Raw genomic sequence first — 6,755 nt, forward strand, 5'->3', positions numbered from 1 at the left:
GGAAAATTGCTTGGAAGCATCTACTTAAACGGGGTATTTGTATATCCTACGGGCCAGCAGTTCCACTGCAAGGTATATAAGCGCAGAGATGTGTGCATATGTTCAACAAAAGACATGGATGGAATGTTTACAGTCAAAAATTGGAAACAAGCCATCTTCATATGGAGGATTAATAAGTAACTTCTGGTCTACTTGTAAGGTTGAAGCACATGGTTGAACCTCATATGATGCTGAGAAAAGAAGCCAGACATCAAAGAAAACATATTGATTCATTTTGTAGAAAGCTCAAAAAGCAGTAAGGCAATGTGCGGTGCTGGAAGTCAGGAGGGTGGTTCTCTTTGGGAACATGGAGCTAATGACAGGGAGGGGCTGTGAAGAGGCCTTTTGGGGTGCTGCTGATAGTCTAGAAAGGCTATTGTTTTCTGTTACATGTTATATTTCAGTAAAGAAGAAAAAGATGCCTTTCTTCAAAATATTTAAATAAAATTAATAGGCTAAAAAGAAAGGTCCATATTTAGGGGCCTAAAAGCGGCAAGGGATTTCATGCGGTTTGAAATTTCCCTGGGAACTTTCATATTCCTCTGGCCATTCCTTGGATGACTCAGTCATGCAATGTTCACGCAACACAGTGCAACTTGCTAACGTCTACCACCGGAGTGGTGGAGCCATGGGGCTGCCCATAAGAGCCTGTGTCTGGTTCATGGTTAGTGAAGCATGAAGCGTGATGGGAGATCTACGCCATAGAGTTGTAACAAGCTGAAGTCTACTACAGAATCACGAGTTCACAGGGCGTTTCTGGAATTAGAATCCTTCTTAGACTCCCTAGAATTCAATAAACCTGAAAGAGTAGCCTCAGCAAAGACATGTTGTGTTATCAGGTGGATTGAGCAGGAAATGGATTAGGGAGCCAAAGAGCAGACAAACTCAGCAGCAGTCACAATACCAGCTGTGTGAGCACCGCTGGTCAGCCACAGGGTGCTAAAACATCCAGGGTTCTTGCAGGAGAGCTGGAGGGAGGGAGTTGATGGTCAGGCCACATCCTCCGTGGGAGATTCATGGCCTTAGAGAGACACCACCTTTCTGCCTCTGCTCCAACTTCAGCCACTCTGCACCCACCCACTATGCAGAAATGACACATTCATTATGTTCTCAGACTAGCAATGCTCGCACATCTTTGTACACAATTGCCGGGAATGCTTCCTCATTCAGTTTATAAGACTCAGCAAATGTCTATTTCAATGCAAGCGTCCCTATTCTTCTCTTCCTGGTAGAATGAGGCTCCTACATTCTCTAGGAAAGGATGAACTAGCTAGTGAATGTTCTGGAGTCTAGAAATAAGCCTTGTTAATTTTTATTTGTTCTCAAAGTAGGAGGTGTTCAATGCATGTGTTCGATAAAAGATTATGAATAAGAAATAAAAGAGAAGCATATTCAAAGTTAAATGTTTCTTGTTAGATTTATAATTTTTAAAGTCACACATCACTATTCATGCATAAACATTACTTATAATTTTAAAATCTCTGCCCGAATCATTAGCTATTTTATCACAACGCAGTTTCTAAAGTAATTAAATGGGGAAATTTTATATTTTTATTTGAAACATTGAACTGAATTCTTCATAAAATAGACATTTCAATTGTTTTCTTTTAGAGAAAAGTAGAAATGAAAGTTTAAGTGCAGGATTTTTAAACAACTGAAAGGTTGGCACAGGCTAAAAATGATGTCGATTTATTTTACTTTAACAACATTAGATTAGGTGACTTAATAACTGTAAGGTTTTGTAACACAGATAGAAATTTAGCACTGTGAAATAAACTGTTCAGGTGAACGTGAACTCCACAGCCTTAATTTGATATTGAAAGAGGATGTGTTCCGTGAGGCTCCAAGACTGTATGCTGCATCTTAGGTCTCTGAGCTGAACTTCACATAAATGAATCTGAGGCCATGAGCAGTGGCTCATGCCTGTAATCCTAGCACTTTGGGAGGCCAAGGTGGGTGGATCACTTGAGACCAGGAGTTCGAGATCAGTCTGGACAACATAGTGAGACAGTGTGTCTTAAAAAAAAAAAAAAAAGAAAAAATCAGCAGGCCATGGTGGTGTGTGCCTGTAGTTCCAGCTACTCACGAGGCTGAGGTGGGAGAATCACCTGAGCCCAGGAAACAGAGACTGCAGTGAGCCATGATCATGCCACTGCACTCCAGCCTGGGCCATAGAGTGAGAACCCAGATCAAAATAAAAAACAAAAACAAAAGAATCTGAGTCTGTGTGTGCAATTGGAGGTGATATGTGGGAGTAGCCAGTAGATTCCAGAAAAGAAAATACTGATTTTTCTTAAAGATTTGTTTTGATTTTAATTCAATTTTTAGAACACATTTTAAAGATGCAAAATTTTTGTTCGTTTTAAAACTTACTTATCAATAGTCTTATCTTTCAGGGGAAAGGGGAGGAATTTATCTATTTATAGCAAATTGTGTTAGGTTTTAAAATTCTGTTATTCCAGAGGGTAAATGTGTATCAAAAGCACTGGAGTCATGAGGACCTAGGTTTGATATGCCACGCGCTCAGCATGATTTTTCACTCTGGGTCTCCATTGCTTCATCCTGGCAGTGGAGCTGGCAGTGTTCACAGGGCAGAGTGCTGGGGGAGGGAGCCAGAGCTCCTGACGGCTGCCGGTGGGCTCCCAGGGATCTAGGCTCCCTCCCTCCTCCAACCAGAGGTGTGAGCAAGAGGCAGAGAAAAGTCCTACAGCCCCTTCCCCTGGAAGACCCCTTCAGGGTCTCGACTGTGGGCCGATGTAGGAGAGGCTGGGCTTCCTTCTGCTGCCTTCTCCCCTTCTGCGTGGGGAGACAAGAGGGAGACAGCACACCCTGATCCCCCGGGCACGCCGGTTAAGGAGCGGCCTCTGACTGAGGCTGTCCACAGAGGCAACAGTCGTGGCCCGTGGGTGTCATGGGCTCATCAATTTGACTTGCTGCTGCCCTTCCTCTAGGGGCGTGACCAAGATCAGAAAGATGGATACTCGCTCCACCCACCAAACTCCCCTGCAGGCAGCAGAGCAGAAACTCCTTCCTTTGAGGGCTCTGTGGAGTGGTGTGGCCCATTGGTGAAGCTCGGGGGGCAACCTGCTTGTGTTTAGCCCTGGTCCTGCCTCATCAGAGGCAGGTACGACCCAGGTAAAGACCAGCACTTGGGCGTCTCAGAGATGCTGGCGTTGGAGGTTGCTGGGGTTGTCTGGAGTGTGTATGAGTGAATGCACGCAAGCCCGCAGCCCTGAGCCTTAGTCATGGGCAGCGCGCAGTCCATGGGGAGCATGAAGATGAGGGAATCCCTGCCCTAGCCCTCAGTAAGGGCACAGGTGAGGCCCTCAGTTCACGTCAGTAGCTATTGCTGTTATCAATACCTGTGCATTTTAATGGATGTAAAACGTGTGCTGAATTTTAAAATGGTAGGTGCACAATATTATTTTTATAATTGCTTCAGAATATTTACTAGGGTTAACACCTATTAAATAGTTGGCGAGAATGTATCTCACCAAAATTTGAATTAAATACCTATATTTGGCAGGGCGCGGTGGCTCATGCCTGTAATCCCAGCACTTTGGGAGGCTGAGGCGGGCGGATCACGAAGTCAGGAGATCCAGACCATCCTGGCTAACACAGTGAAATCCTGTCTCTACTAAAAATACAAAAAATTAGCTGGGCGTGGTGGCGGGCGCCTGTAGTCCCAGCTACTTGGGAGGCTGAGGCAGGAGAATGACGTGAACCAGGGAGGCAGAGCTTGCAGTGAGCCAAGATCGTGCCACTGCACTCCAGCCTGGGTGACAGAGTGACATTCCATCTCAAAAAAAAAAAAAAAAAAAAAAAAACCACCAAAAAAAAACCCCACAAAAAAACCAAAAACCAAAACAAAACAAAAAACCACACCCCAAAACCCAATATTTATATGTAGCAGAATTAGGTAATTTTTTTTTTTTTTGAGATGGAGTCTCCCTCTGTTGCCCAGGCTGGAGTGCTATGGAGCAATCTGGGCTCACTGCAACCTCTGCCTCCTGGGTTCAAGCGATTGTCCTTCCTCAGCCTCCCAATTAGCTGGGTCTCCAGGCATGCACCACCACACCCGACTAATTTTTGTATTTTTAGTGGAGATGGGATTTCACCATGTTGGCCAAGCTGATCTCAAACACCTGACCTCAGGTGATCCACCTGCCTCAGCTTCCCAAAGTCCTGGGATTACAGGCATGAGCCACTGTGCCCAGCCAGAAGTAGGTAATTTTATTCATAAGAGACACACTTGTTAGGTCCTGAGGAGGCTCTGAGTTATTGGAGGTAGCACAGTGACTTGTCTAGAGTCTGAGGACTGCAGGGTCCATGCTCAAGGAGTGTCAGGCATGGGGCACAGAGCTGAGCCTGGGCACAGAGACCATGGGCAAAAGAGCAGCCAGTGGCCGCTGAGGTGGGTCTGGCCAGCCCATGGAGCCACAGGAGATGGGATGAGCCAGGTGGGGTTTCTAAAATTTGTGTTTAATGTTGCTTGCTTAATTTCTACCAGGGAAAAGAGGAATTGCAAGCCAGTTATTTATCACTTTCTTCCTCTTTTTAAAAAATATGTAGCTTAAAAATTACTCTAGTAGTAACTCATAAATAACTCATAAATAAGGACCTTTTTGGTGAACCTTCTTCTAGTATCTCTGCTATGAATGTTTTGGAATAGTTATTTATATATCTGCATAGTTTTATTCTACATATATCTACAGATGTGAACCACATAGTTAAAATTGTGTAAAACACATTTATATACGTTTTATCACATATATACTCTATATTCTAATTTTCTACAAATACGTGGTATTATTCATTTTTCATATTATTATAAAATATTTGCTAGAATATATTTTCCCTGCCATGTAACAGCAGCACATTGTTACATGTACTACAATGGGTTGAACCTCTCCTCTTGTGTGGAACATTTATGCTTTTTCAATCATTCTCTATTATGCATGTAAATCTTTTCTTTTTCTTTTCTCAGGAAGTATCCTAGGATAGAAGCTTACCGACGCTGTGATGGGAATCAAGTTGTGAATGTTACGAAGGTTGTCACAGCTTGCAGTTTCAAGCTTCTTCAGAATACAGGTGGGCTTGGCCCTGCTGCTGGCCACTGGCACCACAGGCAAGGATCTGGCCTGGAGGGTTCCCAGCCCAGGCTTCATATAAGGGACAGGTCCAGGGAGGCTGGCGCCCTGCTGTGAATGTCACCACCACAGTCATATTCACTGTGATCAATAACACATGAGCCCATGGCACGCAGCCCCGGCAGCCCTCGAGTGGTATGCCCCAACTCCACCCTGCGCCAGCTCACTACCTGCTTCCATGGGCTCTGCCTCACCTAGCCTGCATCTGTGTGAGCCAGGAGAGCCAGAACTCGTTTGTGCTTCCTCCTCTCCTCAAGGACATGTTCATTGCAGCATTATTCACAATAGCAAAGACATGGAATCAACCTAAATGCCCATAAATGATAGACTGGATAAAGAAAATGTGGTACATATACACCATGGAATACTATGCAGCCGTAAAAAAGGAATGAGATAATGTCCTTTACAGGAACATGGATGGAACTGGAGGCCTTCAAGGGCCTGCTGCCCACAGACCTGGTTCCTGGTGCTGGGGAAGGTCCTTGCTAAGCGCTGCGTATCCTCCTATGTGCTTGGCAGCCCAGCACTGGCTCTAGGGAGCATCCTTCCCTGGCCTGGGGCCCACCCCAACACTCCGAATGTACCTGAGAGCTTAGATGCAGCCCCTGAGGTCAGGCCAGTGTGCTCCTCATACCCTCTCTTTTGTCATAGACCTGGACCTGCCTCAGATCTGCCTCCTCCCTGTCCTTAAATCAGGAGGTCCCAGGTGCTCAGGGCACATCTCCGGCTTCCACCGCTGCAGACCCTGCCCCATTCCCATCTCTGATACCTGCTGAACTTCCTCCAAGCAGAGCCAGTTTCCAGTGTAACATGAGGCGGCGCCCTGCAGAGGGCGCTCGGAAGTGGAGTACCCTTTAGAGACACGCTGAATTGGCAGAATGACAGGGAGGGAGATCGCTTCCTTGCAAAGTGAAACAAGGATTTTTATTTCGTCTTGGCTATACATAAAGTCAAAGCTGTTCTTGAATAAATAAGTGTTTCCCTGAGGTATATAGTCTTATAATCATCATTCTAAGTAATTTTATATTAGGTTCTTAAGTTGCTTTTACTACAGATTCTTCTACATTAACCATAATGTTGTGAGTAAACACCTTTGTGCATATACATTTTCCACATTTTGCTTGTCTTAGAATAGAGCCCCAGAAGATGCTTAAATTGTGGCATCCCTCAGAGTTATTGCCCAATTGCTTTCAGGGTGGTTGGTGCCAATTTACCCTGCCATCCACTCTGCAATGTATGAAGTGCCACTTCCACCATAGTCTTGTCAGCTGCGAGTATTCCATTTTTAGAGTGTTTTGTTAATTTAGTCAGTAAACTAAGTATAAATCATTGATTACTAAATTTAAAGAAAGGCTTTTATGAAACGAAAATTTTGAAGTCTAGTTATTGGCCACCTATCAAAGGAACCTGTTATATACTTACATTTTCTACAAATAATCTTGAGATGTTATTTTTATTTTGTACCCTTTAATTACTACATCAAATTATATCGTGGTTGTCAGCATATTTGACACAAAACACGTTTTAAAATTTGGTGATTTGCTTACGAAGTTTTGAGGAAAAAAG

The 6,755-nt window shown here is 44.2% G+C and overlaps 1 long non-coding RNA gene across 1 annotated transcript in view; it reads left to right on the plus strand.

Moving 5' to 3' along the window:
• Positions 1-5,451, plus strand: part of LOC106997431 (uncharacterized) — a 43,693-nt gene extending 38,242 nt beyond the window's left edge. Inside the window, exon 4 of the long non-coding RNA XR_013415882.1 lies at positions 5,027-5,451. This is a non-coding gene — a long non-coding RNA (uncharacterized LOC106997431). The remainder of the gene's footprint in view (positions 1-5,026) is intronic.
• The last annotated feature ends 1,304 nt before the right edge of the window (positions 5,452-6,755 follow it).

The sequence above is a fragment of the Macaca mulatta genome, chromosome 3, assembly GCF_049350105.2.
Source record: "Macaca mulatta isolate MMU2019108-1 chromosome 3, T2T-MMU8v2.0, whole genome shotgun sequence".
Classification (NCBI taxonomy): domain Eukaryota; kingdom Metazoa; phylum Chordata; class Mammalia; order Primates; family Cercopithecidae; genus Macaca; species Macaca mulatta.